We start from the raw sequence: 14,614 nt of genomic DNA, 5'->3' as shown, positions 1-14,614 counted from the left end.
CTTTGTGTCCATCATGGTGTTATATTATTATCTATTATTAGATTTCATTATTAAGAAGTTCATAAACTTTGTCCAAGGAAAATGTAAACAGATTTGGCTCCTACTCTCAGCATTTAAGTGAAAGGATCTTAACTTACAAGCTAGAACACAAAATAAAAAGATATGAGGGAAGCTGGAAAGTTCTGATAAACACCTAGAACAAAAATGATATTAAAGCAACTGATATAACTACAAAGAACATAATAGTAGCAGAGTTATGAATGTAACTTATGTTCTTATATCCTCATATGTTCTTTCTTGTGGTTATATCAGTTGCTTTAATATCATTTTTGATCTAGAGGTTTATCAGAACTTTCCAGAGACCCCTCATTAAACACTTTAGTTTTACGAGGGGTGCACTGAACAGGTATGCAAATAAATAATTAAATAACTAAATTACATACATGCTGACATTTTCTGGCTCAAGCTAGCATTATCTAGGCATTCAATAAAGAATATGCAGTGCCCAAAGCAACAGGGAAAGTCATATGCTTAAAAGATGGAGGCAAGATTTTCAATCCTCGTGGCTCTTTCTAACTACTGTTGATGAAAAGATAAGGCAGTGCACCAAAATTTGTGTACAATCATACCATCAGTTCATGTTGAAATTATCAGTTCTTGCAAAAAAAAATCTGCAGATGATTTTAAACTATTATACAGTACCTCTAATTAAAGGAGAACGATTGCTTAATTTTGACGTGCTGTCTATGTATACAAATATGCAGTAGACAATATACTGGAATCCCCACCACTAGGGACATTTTTAGTTCTTCAAGCACCATCTAACACAATAAAAAAAAATCTTGCTAAACTCCTTACAAATAATACAACCCAAAACTAATTATATTTACATCATATTTCTATCTTTCACCAAAGGCGCAATAGATAGATTTGGCTATCTTCTAAAACAGTAAAGAATTAGAATGGTCTACAAACCATTTTAGCTCTTTGACCCTCCCCCCCAACATATACATGGAATATTTTGAAACTTTTGCAATGAACTGGTCTTGTCAAACCAAAGTATGGTTCATGTATATAGATGATTGTGGATCACAAATTTTTAACTTGTGATCCACAGACTTTCTACAATTTCTTAACAATATATCCACACTCAAATTAGTTTTACCTGTGAAAATGAAGAAGAGAATTTAGGCTTCCTGAATATTCTCATTACAAGGTACCTGGTAGTTTGTCTTGTATTCAGTCTAGTATATGACAGAAACTAACATGACACTTCATATCACTACCGTGCTTAGAAACTAGGGACAGAGAATTTCATTGTCACAACAAGCACCACATCCAGAACAACAGGCTCTACTGATGTATTTCAAACAAAACAGATACAATAAAAAAATTAAAAAAAAAAAAAACTCTTGCTAAACTCCTTACAAATAATACATCCCAAAACCAGATTATGTTTACATCATCTTTCACCAAAGACGCAATAGATAGATTTGACTATCTTCTAAAACAGCAAAGAATTAGAATGGTCTACAAATCAGTGAAAAAAGATTCTATCCTCCTGAGATAGACTACAAAAATCCTTTTTACTCTTCAAGTGTTCACAGTATTACCTTATCCATTAAAAAAATAAAAATTAAAATACAGTATGTACATGTCAAAAACAGATTCCATCTTCATCAAATGGAAGAAAGCCAAGTTACTGCATAAAATTTCATTTCAAATCCCAAAGACTATTCATGAAAGCAGCTCAAGTTTTATAGAAACCCAATAACTGCAACAAAACTAATGGTCTGATTCTACAATTCTGGCACATCACCTTAACATCCCGAGTAGTAATCACAGAAGATCTCCAGGAGGAACATAACTTTTACCTCCAACTGCAAGCATGTGAAACTGCCCTTGTTCTCATGGTCACTTCATTTTCCATCTTTGTTGAGCATCTCTTTTTCTCTCAAGTGCCTGGATAATGCTAGCTTGAGTAGACAAAAAATCTGGTGTGTAAAACATTAGTGATTAAATAATTATTCCATGTAATCATTCTTTTAAAAAAAACTTAGATGTGAGTAAATGCAACAATTACAGATATTTGAATATGGAAATACATCCTTTACTTAAAATGTCATTTAAATTTTATGTATTTAAAGTATAAAGAGATACTATCTCTTTATACTTTTTTTAAAGAGATACTCTATAACTCTGTCTTCACCACTTAATTGACCAACTACATGGAATGCCACTACCACCATAATCATCAACACACAACGGCATCTACTGCCCACCACCACCACTAATATTTTTTTTCTGTAAATTGCAGTGTTCTCAAGACCAATGTGTTTGTATGCGGGATGAAAAACCTAAGTTTCCAGAGGAAAAAACCTGCTACCTTGGTATAAGATCAGCTAACTAACCTTTAATTAATCCAACACAAGAAATTTGCAAAACCTAGTGCAGTGGTCACCACTTGACCACTTTCCCATATATGGTGTTATTACAATAATGCTCTACTGTATTAAAATAAGCATATAGATTACAGCACACAGGAGTTGTGATTGATAATACACAATAATAATGGATAAAGTGGATGGAATATAGAGTACATAGGGGAGTTGTGATCAAAAATAAGCAATAATACTGACTGCTGCTTCGTGTCCTCCCAGGGTCTTATTGTTCTACCACCACTGGGGAGGTGTGTCCCACAGTTTGAAAACCACTGTGTTAATATATTACTGTGGACACATACTATATACATGTGAAAGATCTGACTTTTGTAACCAATGTGTCAGCAATGATAACAAAAGAATGTTCTGAAGCCATCTTGAAATGTAACGAAAGAGATGACATTCGTATGATGTGAAATTTCAGCAGGAATAGTATGGTTCAAGAAGATGGATCCTAATACTTCATGGTTCTTAAAAGTTCAAGGGAAAATAGGTGATGCTTTAGTCTATTATCAAGAGATTTTTGAAGGGAAGAAAGAAGCCACTGTTCATTCATTCATCTCTTAATAATTTCATATGGTTGAAATGCCATAACTATTTCAAAAAAAATTTCTATTTTCTCATACTGTTTGTACTGCATTATATACTTTGTATTAATAATTACATACTGAAATCTAATTTGTGTGTGCATCCTGTGAACAAAAATAACCTTTAAAACAATTTAATGCAGTGGTTTCAAACTTTTTTAAAGAGATACTATCCCGTCATTCTAAAAAAAAAAAAAAAAGTGTCTGTAAACGAATTTTTGTACCCCTACCGCTAAATAAGTAAACATAATAAATAAGTAAATATATTTACTTACTGAACAAAACTAAATATGTTGTATCTTCGAATTTTGTATTTCAGACTTCAAAGTGTCAGTTTTCTTTTCCTTTTCCTTTCTGAAAATTTCAGTTTTGCCAAGAGTTCACCTTCTTTCAAATCTAATCAGAGAAAGAGAATGCATCTGCAGAGTAGTGGTTAGCAAAAATAGAAGTAAAATATACAACGCAGGTGCAGAACAATTGCACATTGGAGAATTTAATAAGTCTCAGATGTTAAATGAAATCAAACTTTGATGATGTAGTTCCTACACTGTAGTCAAAACCACAATGGTAACTTAGAATGTAATAATATTAACAAAATATATATGAAGGTTGCAAGTGTTTTTAATGCTATATATTATTTTACTGAAATAATGAATGAAATATAGAGAACATGCAGCTGTGACTGAAAATTAAGCAATAATATTGACCATTGCTTCATGACATCCTAGAAAGGTTCTCATGCATTTTTTGATGTGGGCCAAATGAGCTTCCGCTTTTTTCCATTGGCCAAATATATATGTATGTATACACACTTGAAGAATTTGAATGACTAGAAGCGATGAGATATCAAAATAGAAAAAACTGTTATCTGAATGCACTAGTTTTGTCTTCTTAGAAGACTTCATCAGGTGCATAACATAAAAAGAGATATAAAATATACACATTACAAGAGAACAAAGCTATAAATTAACTTGCAAAAATATTGCTGACATTTGAAGGCATTCTGAATGTCACAATATTGTTGGGCACATTCTCAGGGGCATGATCTCATGTATACCAAAGTTGGAAAGCTGAAGAGTGATGACAATCAGATAGGTTATAACTAAGGATAGTATTAAAACAGACTGAGGACAATTTCTGTTGATTTCACAATTCTTTCTCTCATGCTTATCACAGCATCTAAAAATGTTTTCTGATTTGTTCATCATTGGATGAATGATAGAATCATCATCATTAGGATGAGGAGAATTAAGAGCGTGAAGTCTAAAAAGACAAAACTAGTTGCACATTCAAATAATAAATAGTTTTTTCCTATTTTGGTATCCCTCGGCTTCTAGTCATTAAATTTTTTCAATTATGTCATATAGCCAAGTAAATCTGCATCAAATGCATACATATATGCATTTAATCATGCAATTTGTTGCATACATATACAAACACTGTATGTAGAAATTAAATTAAAGATGCAAAGAAATTATATTTTTGATTTATTCTTTATCCAAGTGCAAGCAAACAAAGTTTACATGTGAAGTATCTCCACAACTAAGTTACTTGTATATAGAGGTTAATGATTTCATATTTAATTGCCTTAGTATGCATGTAAAACAGAAAATCATATTATAAAATGCTGGGTGAGTTGGAATGTAGTAAGCATCCATAGCCAAAGGAGAGAAAAGCTATGGGTGGATACTATGCCCAAAGTGTTTTTCTTCCATACTACATCTCAAATGTATTTTGCCATATTCGTGTATTTTTTTTTTTTTTTTTTTTGTCCCATTATCTTCGCTTTCACATTAGGCTCAATGGCCTTTCGTGGCTAAGTAACTTGGCATATTTTTATATTATTTATTGGGTATTTTTATTGTTTCATTTTTCCTCCAACACTTAATATAGCATTTATCTGTAAAAATGTATTTAAAATTTGCGAAAATTTTGAATTTCAATATGAAATGGTGGGCCAATTTGAAAGTCTGCAGTCTGGATTTGTTCTGAGGGCTATAAGTTGGGCATGCCTGATATTGTCAATAAATTGTATTTTGTTGTAATAAAATTTTTTTGTTAGTGATACTGAAAATAATGGCACATCTTACAATTAGAGCCTTAGAATCAAAGAAATCAAACCAGCAAACTTTTGAGTTTTACTTGTTTTCCAATATGATTCCTGAATTTAAATTCATCACTGGCCTGATCATGCAAACAAGTTGGGTTTGGCTGTTTCAAATTAGGGCCAAAGAGGTTAAAGTTACAAGTGGGGCAGGGTGGTCAGGTCTGGAAAGTTCTGATAAACACCTAGACCAAAAATGATATTAAAGCAACTGATATAACCACAAGAAGGAACACACGAGGATATAGGAACATAAGTTACCTTCATAACTCTGCTACTAGTACATTCTTTCTTGTGGTTATATCAGTTGCTTTATTATCATTTTTGTGTTAATCAGACTTCCCCTCATATGTGGCTATATTATGTTTTTAACTGCATGCAGTGTTTACCTGGTCAGTTTGTTCTGCAGAAGGAAAAAAATCAGTTTTGGAGGAAATCCTTTTCCTCTGTATGACACCAGCTAATTTCCCTTCAGCTGTAGCCCGAACAAGAAGGGGAGGTAAGATTACTCTGGCCTGCAATTTTTTAAGGGCACAGACATAAGTTTTTCTTTTTATAAATGAAACTAAATAAATTACAAAATTCTACTTTTATTATTCTGCTTCAGAGGGTCCAGTAAGTTCTTTTCCCCAGGCTAGTGTTAGCAGTTGATATCACTCTAACTGAAAATATCTTATAAAGATTCAGAGAGTCCTAAATGGGATTCAAAACCAGGGCTTTAAAATAAAGAAAATCACCATTATTGTGCTATAGATGCTTAATACAAAAAACAGGCACTTTTATAACTCTTCAAGATGTTTTTATGTAAAATAAAGCACCTTGAGACTATTATAGATTAGTTCTTGATTTATAATATCATCTTCAAAATAAAACAAGTAAAATGAATTTTACCTAGAGGTTAATTAGGTTAGTAAACTTCAGATAAAACTCCATGCTAATTTAGTCATTTAAAAAATCATTTTCATTTATGCATATTTTTCCTCACATACATCTTCAACAATATTCAGATTATATAAGCAAACTTTCTACTTGGAAAATAATTCTAACCACTCATCTTTCTATCATAAACATATCACACATAGAATTGTTCAGTGAACAATAAAAGTTTTCACTTTAACTCATAACAGCATTTGCTTCTAAACAAATATTTGCCTTTATAAACACATTTAGTTCCCCAATTGAAAACTGATTGGTGAAACAGGAACAAGCTAAGAGCTTCCAAACTAGCTTAAAAATTCTTCAATATTATAAAACAGAATTTGATTAGGATCACTCCTCTATCAAAGAAACTACAGTTTCTGCTGCTTGCCTCATTTACAGGCATTTCTATTTCAAATTGGCTTCAACAATTTACCTTTTTTTTTCTTCAGTGTGTTCTAAAACTTCATGGAACATATATAGACTAACTATCCACAATTCAACTTTAATATATATTAGAAGTTTTAAATGGATTAAGACACAGTTTAATATTAAGTGCCAGTTTACACACTGGTGACCAATAATATCAAGTACATCTTATTAAATCTAATAATTTCGTCAGTGTATGAACTGGCACCATCAGGAATGGAACAATGATCAATAGCAATGTTAAAGAACACGATACAATATGAAAACTGTGTATAATACAGTATCCCAGTGCGTGCAAAACTATTTGATAGCAAACTCATATAATTGGATATGTGTTTAAAAAAATTCATTTTGTGGAAGACTGCTTTACAAATATGGAAGTAATATTTATTATTTAAATTAAGGGGATATTAAATCCCACATTGTTTTAAAACCGAATAAGAAACTCAAAGGTCGGAATCAAAGAGTTTCATGCCAAATATAGTAACTATAAAAGTATCGGCGACTACTAGCGTAAGCTAAAGCACGTAGTACAAACTAGGGCAACTCGTAGCAAAGGTGGAGAAAGTTCTGTCTGCTATTCTTAGTATTTCACATAATGTAAAAACCCATCTCCTCAATAAAGATCGAAACCGGTCTAGGAGGTCACTACCCAGACCGGTTTCGATCTTTATTGAGATCTCATCAGTGAGTAGCTAGACCAAATATAATACTAAGGGTATAGCGAAAAGAACTTATATACTCTGCTATACGAGTTTTTGTCAAAAAGGTGCACCCATAAATTATTTAAAATAAAAAGCCAACAGGCTTCATTTTGGCGATGTAAACATAATTTAAATTAAGGGGATATTAAATCCCACATTGTTTTAAAACCGAATAAGAAACTCAAAGATAGGAATCAAAGAGTTTCATGCCAAATATAGTAACTATAAAAGTAATAATAACTAATATTTAAGGAATTGACAGCGTATACTGGAAATATAGATTAAATAAACTTTAATATACACTTTCCGATATTTCGGCGAACGTTACGTTGCCATCTTCTTGGGAACTTACTAAAAAGACACGTGCACACAAGTACTAATACAACAAATGAGACTGAGGCTAGGACGCTAGCGTTTTCCTAAAGTCCTGATGGTGCCCCCTGGCGGGCTATATTGGTAGTTCTTGGCCTTTGGGCTAAAGTTCTTTTGATAAAAGTTTCCCAAATTTGGGGCAGTTTCATGCATCCAAATTTGTTGAGGTTTGGCATGTTCCTAAGGGCCGAGGCTGATTCCATGAATAGTCTTTCATACTTGAACTTGCTGCGGTGTATTACTGTGGCTTTCTTCCATCTTATTCTGTGGCGAGTATCCAGAGCGTGGTCTGCAAGCCCAGAGTGGCTGTACTGGTGAAATCGGATGTAATCCTTGTGTTCTGAGATTCTGATATTTGCTGTCCTGCCTGTTTGGCCAAAGTAGGACAGTTTTGGGGGGGTGGGGGGGGGGGGGGGTGGGGGGGGGGGGGGGTGGGGGGGGGGGGGGGTGGGGGGGGGGGGGGGTGGGGGGGGGGGGGGGTGGGGGGGGGGGGGGGTGGGGGGGGGGGGGGGTGGGGGGGGGGGGGGGTGGGGGGGGGGGGGGGTGGGGGGGGGGGGGGGTGGGGGGGGGGGGGGGTGGGGGGGGGGGGGGGTGGGGGGGGGGGGGGGTGGGGGGGGGGGGGGGTGGGGGGGGGGGGGGGTGGGGGGGGGGGGGGGTGGGGGGGGGGGGGGGTGGGGGGGGGGGGGGGTGGGGGGGGGGGGGGGTGGGGGGGGGGGGGGGTGGGGGGGGGGGGGGGTGGGGGGGGGGGGGGGTGGGGGGGGGGGGGGGTGGGGGGGGGGGGGGGTGGGGGGGGGGGGGGGTGGGGGGGGGGGGGGGTGGGGGGGGGGGGGGGTGGGGGGGGGGGGGGGTGGGGGGGGGGGGGGGTGGGGGGGGGGGGGGGTGGGGGGGGGGGATTACAACTTTCATGTAACATGCGTGTAAAAAAAGATTATTACAAGAATACATGAACAAACAATTTTTAAATTTGTGTCAAATTTCAACCAGAAGGTGGGAGAACAATGATGTGTTTACATGATACATGATTTTCGATATAATGTAAATATATATACACATACATATACTCAGGGCTCCAGAAATACAACCTAAATCTACTAGCCAGAAAACAGGTTCACTCGCTCAAGCTATCTGTCTACTTTGTATCAGTATTGTTATATGTGTTAAAAAAAAATGTTCACAAAACAAAGTAATACATTCTTTAATTCTCAATATACATTACACATAATTTATACAGAAATAGGCTTATAATTTAAGGTGGATTTAAAATGTTTGCCACAACACAACTCAGATTGTATTCTTTCATTTATTGCTCATAATGAAGGGCGAATTTATATATTATCCATAAACAATAATTTAACAGGAAAGACAAATAATAAAATTTATGAAAACCAGAAAGCAGGTGGCACCCAATGTGGAGCCAGACTCACTTCTGACAATGAGCTCATTTGACAATTATCTTGCAAAGACAGGTCTTTGACTTATCTTTGAAAGAAAGATTGCATTTTTTTTAAATAACAGTATTATAAAAGAATCTGCGTTTTGTACAATTTTCATGCATTTGATTACACTAAGCTTAAGACAATACTATATTACAGTTGTTACGTACCTAAAGGTGTAAAGGTGTTGGAAGAATAAAATGTATAGATCTACTACAGTATTTAATTAGAATGTGCCAATTTTAATTTTTGTGTTTATAATGACTGGTTTATTTTGTTAGTGAAATTATATTGTGATAGAAGTACAATTATTATTTTTTAAATAATCCCCTCCCCTATTATGAATACTGATATCTTTGTATAAATATATTACAAGCAAGACAAAAAAAAATAAATAAATAAATAAAAATAAAAATAAAAATAAAAAATTCTGATTAAAACTAACCACAGATTAATCAAAAGTTATTTTGCTTGTTTATTTCAGTAGCCATCACAATAGCATGTTTTCTATATATGGGTGTGTATCCCTGACATCCAAATAATTTCTACTTGAATGCAGTTTCTCAAATTGTGGTATTTTTAATTTACAAACTGACATGCAGTAGCAGTACTGGGATTAATATGATTAATGAAAATAATAGCTGAACCGCGCGGTTAGCCTAGTGGCTTTGCGCTTCGCAACCATATGCCTGGGGAAGGAGTGTCCAAGGTTCGATTCCCGTTGTAGACGTGAGGAATTTGAGGATCTGCCTCAGGCATAGCCAAGTTAGCCGGTCTTGGGCGCGGTCAGTAGGGTTTTTCCGCCAGTTTATCTGGCGTTTTTCATCCCGCAAACAGGCAAACCAGCCCCGTGAACATACGCCTCTACGGTCAAAAATATACCCCCCCCCAGCGCAGACCAGGCGACGGGTCGGTTGGGAGTAGTACTAACAAGAAGTCGCATCTAAAAGTAACACGCGGACCCTGCATAGGAAGCAGGAATAACGCGAAGAAGAAGAAGAATGAAAATAATAGCTGCTTGTAAAATTACATTTTAAATACCAAAAATGCAACATCTTTATTTTATTAATGTCTAAAACTTTAAATATTACCCATCTTGGTATAGATGATTAATATTTATAAACAGTGTTTTACACTATTTTGTGTAAAAAAAATTTAAGTAATACCAAACCACAGTTTATGGCAGTTGAATTGCTAACTATAAGTGTATAAATTAAATTTCATAAACTGTAGTTTGATATTTAGACTAATACACTAGATTGGAGATTGGCTATTTGATTCCAATCAAATAGCCAATCAAGCAAGTTGCGTATGGGGGAGCAATATCCCAAAAAAGAAAAGTTACTAGTCATGGATCTGTTTTAGGGTCACTGCTGTTTAACCTGAATGTTAATGATACTGGAGAAGATGTGGATGGGATATTCAGCCTGTATATTGAATAGACTGAGTGAATGGCCAAGTGAGTGGAGATGCCACTTCAATGCTGTGAAATGTAAGATTTTAAAATTTGGAAAACAAAGATGGGATGTAGAATTTATGCTTGGTGGGGATATGTTGTTGGAGGTGTAGGAAATAAGAGATCTTGGGATGATGGTGGATAAGGATCTAAAATTTAGAGGGTACGTTACCAAAATTGCAAGGACAACACAAAGAATTCTGGGAATGATGCAGAAGACAGTGGCATGTAGAAATAAGGAGATTCTGATTCCGATGTATAAGGCCTTTATTAGGCCACATATGGACTACTTTGCACAGATTAGGTCACCTGGTTTTCAAAATGAAGAGATGTTGGAAAGGGGATCTAGATGCAATTGACTAAGGTAGTTTCTGATCTCTGGCATGTTGAATATGAAGAAAGGTTGAGAAGATGCAATTTACAGTATAGTGGATAGGAAGAAGAGGGTGGGGGATATGATAGAGACAAGTTGGTAAGGGGTTGCTATAGGATTAACGTTGAAGAGGTTTTTCATAAAATGGTGGGAGATCAGGGAAGAACAAGAGGTCATCCCTGGAAGCTGTATAAGGAGAGAGTGAGAAGCAGGTTTTTTGCATGAAGAGTTGTGAATGATTGGAATACATTGCCTGAAAGTGTGGTGTGTGTCTGCAGAAAATTTGAACGTGTTTAAGGTGGGAGTTCAAGGTATGATGAGCTGTGCGTGTGTAACAAAGAGACCTCCTAGATGAGTCTTTGACTGCATGGAGTCATAGGATAATAATAATAAAATTACTATTATTAACATCTGACCTCCATGGAGTCAGACTCTTCGTGGAGAGGCGCACACACACACTATCACAACTAGTGAATATGTCTCAATCATACCCCCCCCCTTTCCTCCTATTCACGAGGATTTGCAATTTACATTCTTTCAATTTGTCCTCATACTTCACATTCTAAAGATCACTTTTGTGAATCTTTTCTCGACCCCTTTCCAACGTATCCTTGTCACCATGAAAACCTGGCGACGAAATCTGAGCTCAATAATCCGTAGGAGACCTGATCAAGGACTTATACAATGCCATCAAAACTTCTTTATTTCTGTGTCAGGGCTCTCTGCATCATTACCAATATGACTTCTTCACAACTTGTGCAACGTAGCCCCTGAACTTCAGGTCCTTGTCCACCACCACTCCCAGATCTCTCATCTTCTCTACTTCCTTTAAAGTTTCCCCACCAAGTATATACTTTGCATCCCATCATTGCTTACAAATCTCAAAACCTTACACTTGGAAACACTGAACTGACATTCCACTTACCTGCCCATTCATGCAATCTATTCAAGTCCTCCTGCAAAACCATAACATCTGCTTGACTCTGCATTGCTCTCCCCAATTTTGCATCATCTGCAAACAGCTGCAGATCACTAGTAAAACCCATTCCAATATCATTAACATACAAATTGAACAACAATGGTCCCAAAACTGACCCCTGCAGTACACTGCTACTGAACTTACTCTTTCAGGATACACCCCAGGATACAACTTTCTAACACCTATCTGACAGCCATTCACTGATCCAAGTCTATTATCCAATCCCATGTGTTTAAATTTATTTAACAGCTAGTCATGTGGCAGTCTACAAAAGCTTTTACAAAATCGAAGTACATCACTGTATATGCATTTACCCTGTCCAAGGTATTTGCCACCTTGTTATAGAATATAAGATAGTAAAACATGATCTCCCTTTAACAAACTCATGCTAATAACCAAGAGAGAATACTGCTGTTATAAACTCATTTCTATATCCTACTTCTCACCAATCTCTCTAGTACTTACACTACAACTCCAGATATACAGATTTGCCTATAATTTGAAGCCATAACCTTATCACAACCTTTATGCAGTGGAACAATTTTACCTTCTTTCCACTCCCTTGAAACCTGTGCTGTAGTAAAACTTATTAAACAGGCATGCCAATGTTACTGCCAATTCCCTGGAGCATTCCCTTAAGACAATGTAGTGATATGTCATGAAATCCTATCACCTTATTGACATCAAGGTTATTTTCTCAAATACCTCCTGCTCATTCACAATTAAGCCATCCTCTCTTATGTCCTCTACATTATGTCAGTGTGTTGCCAGTATATTGTGAGAACACTATGGCAAAATGTTTGGCTAATTTGTATGTGAGTGAATTAATGCCATACACAATGGGATGTAATGGTACATTTCGCTTATGGATTTTTGGTAGTCCATTATCCTTCTTAAGGAGCATACGGAGTGTTCTGATTTGGGAGCTGGCAGGATCATATTCTATAGGGAGGTATGTAGACCGATCTAAAAGTAAAGAGGCAAGCTTACTTAAGTAGTCCGTTTGGTTTAGAACCACAGTGGCATTTCCCTTATCCGCTTTAGTAATTATTATTTTTCTGTTGTTTTTCATTTCTTGTAAAGCTTTGAATTCTTTTTTTGATGGTTTGGCTTTGGTAAGAACACTGGGTACATCCAGTCTGATATTATAAATTTAGTTTAATCCTTTATCCAAGCGTGAGCAAACAAAGTTTGCACCTGAAAGTATCTTCAGGACTGGGGTAAGGTGGTGCAACACCGGGACACTCCTTGCAAAGGTGGAGCAAGCTACCAACACTCCTATCTCAGTATCTCCCATAATGCAAAACACATCTCCTTGCAGATATGTCTAATGTTATGCATTAAGAGAAGGGCCACTACCCAGACTAATTTCGACCTTTATTGAGGTCTCTTCAGTGGGAGCCAGGCCCAAGTGGAGATACCAGCTAGAAGCATTAGCAAGGTCATCTCTACCTATAGGAGTTGGCAAATGGTGTGCCACCTTTTTAATAAATTACTCTGGATTTAGAGAAAGATGCTGAAAGTTTATTTTTCACTTGGTTAGAATATAATAAATTTAGTTTAATCCTTTATCCAAGTGTGAGCAAACAAAGTTTGCACCTGAAAGTATCTTCAGGACTGGGTTAAGGTGGTACAACACCAGGGCAACTCGTTGCAAAGGTGGAGCAAGCTACCAACACTCCTATCTCAGTATCTCCTATAATGCAAAACACATCTCCTTGCGGATATGTATAATGTTATGCATTAAGAGAAGGGCCACTACCCAGACTAGTTTCGACCTTTATTGAGGTCGAAAGAGAAAGATGTTGAAAGTTTATTTTTCACCAAGTGAAAAATAAACTTTTAACATCTTTCTCTAAATCCAGAGTAATTTATTAAAAAGGTGGCACACCATTTGGCAACTCCTATAGGTAGATGCTAATGCTTCTGACTGTTATCTCCACTTGGGCCTGGCTCCCACTGAAGAGACCTCAATAAAGGTCGAAACTAGTCTGGGTTGTGGCCCTTCCCTTAATGCATAACATTAGACATATCCGCAAGGAGATGTGTTTTGCATTATGGGAGATACTGAGATAGGAGTGTTGGTAGCTTGCTCCACCTTTGCAAGGAGTGCCCCGGTGTTGTACCACCTTACCCCAGTCCTGAAGATACTTTCAGGCACAAACTTTGTTTGCTCACACTTGGATAAAGGATTAAACTAAATTTATTATATCGTATTCTTTGAAATTATTTTTCTGTTGAAGCATTTGAGATGTTGGAAAGGATCGTCCAAAGGTTGACATTCAGCATAGCAGCAAGCTCTTCCTCTAGCGCATGAATAGCCTTGTTGGTGTCGGCCAAGAGAACGTGGGTGGCAGCAATTTGCTCCCTTTCTTCAGCCTCATTTGCTTGGTTTGAGTACCTGCCTGCACATACTGTTTTGTAATACCTGAAGATAGCAATGTAACATTGCCGAAATATAGGTAGTTAAAGTTTTTATAATTAATAATATAGTTTACGTTTTCCTCACAGAAGTCTGCATATGGCTAGTCACAACTAAGGTGATCACTTTCCTCCAGTTGGTGATCCCAACTGGAGGAAAGTATGAAACCCCATCCATAATTGCATCTTCTGATGAAATGATCAGATCCAAAACTCTTGATTCTCACATGCCTTCCTTTACATATTGTCTGAGATGGTTATCTCTCAAGAACTTGAGAAATTTATTTTTCTTATTCTTAAATGCTATTGCTTCAGTCCAATCTATACTGTCTTAATTAAAATCACCCACAATAATTACCTTCCTTTGTTCACTAATCTAAGTTGCTTATACATTTCT

At 36.6% G+C, this 14,614-nt stretch overlaps 1 protein-coding gene across 4 annotated transcripts in view; it reads right to left on the bottom strand.

Moving 5' to 3' along the window:
- Positions 1-14,614, bottom strand: part of NiPp1 (nuclear inhibitor of protein phosphatase 1) — a 164,972-nt gene that overhangs the window by 105,358 nt on the left and 45,000 nt on the right. For 2 of the 4 annotated variants that reach the window (XM_090409962.1, XM_090409965.1), the window contains exon 3: positions 3,304-3,424. The exons of the other annotated variants lie outside the window; for them this stretch is intronic. The gene's annotated coding sequence lies outside the window, so the exon portion shown is untranslated. The remainder of the gene's footprint in view (positions 1-3,303; positions 3,425-14,614) is intronic. 4 annotated transcript variants of the gene reach the window in all.

This window comes from Typopeltis vanoorti, chromosome 20 (genome assembly GCF_054136105.1).
Source record: "Typopeltis vanoorti isolate ZY-2024b chromosome 20, IOZ_Tvanoo_1.0, whole genome shotgun sequence".
NCBI classification, from domain to species: Eukaryota; Metazoa; Arthropoda; class Arachnida; order Uropygi; family Thelyphonidae; genus Typopeltis; species Typopeltis vanoorti.
Note: the sequence above shows the minus strand (reverse complement) of the source record. Positions and strands in the feature narration are given on the sequence as shown.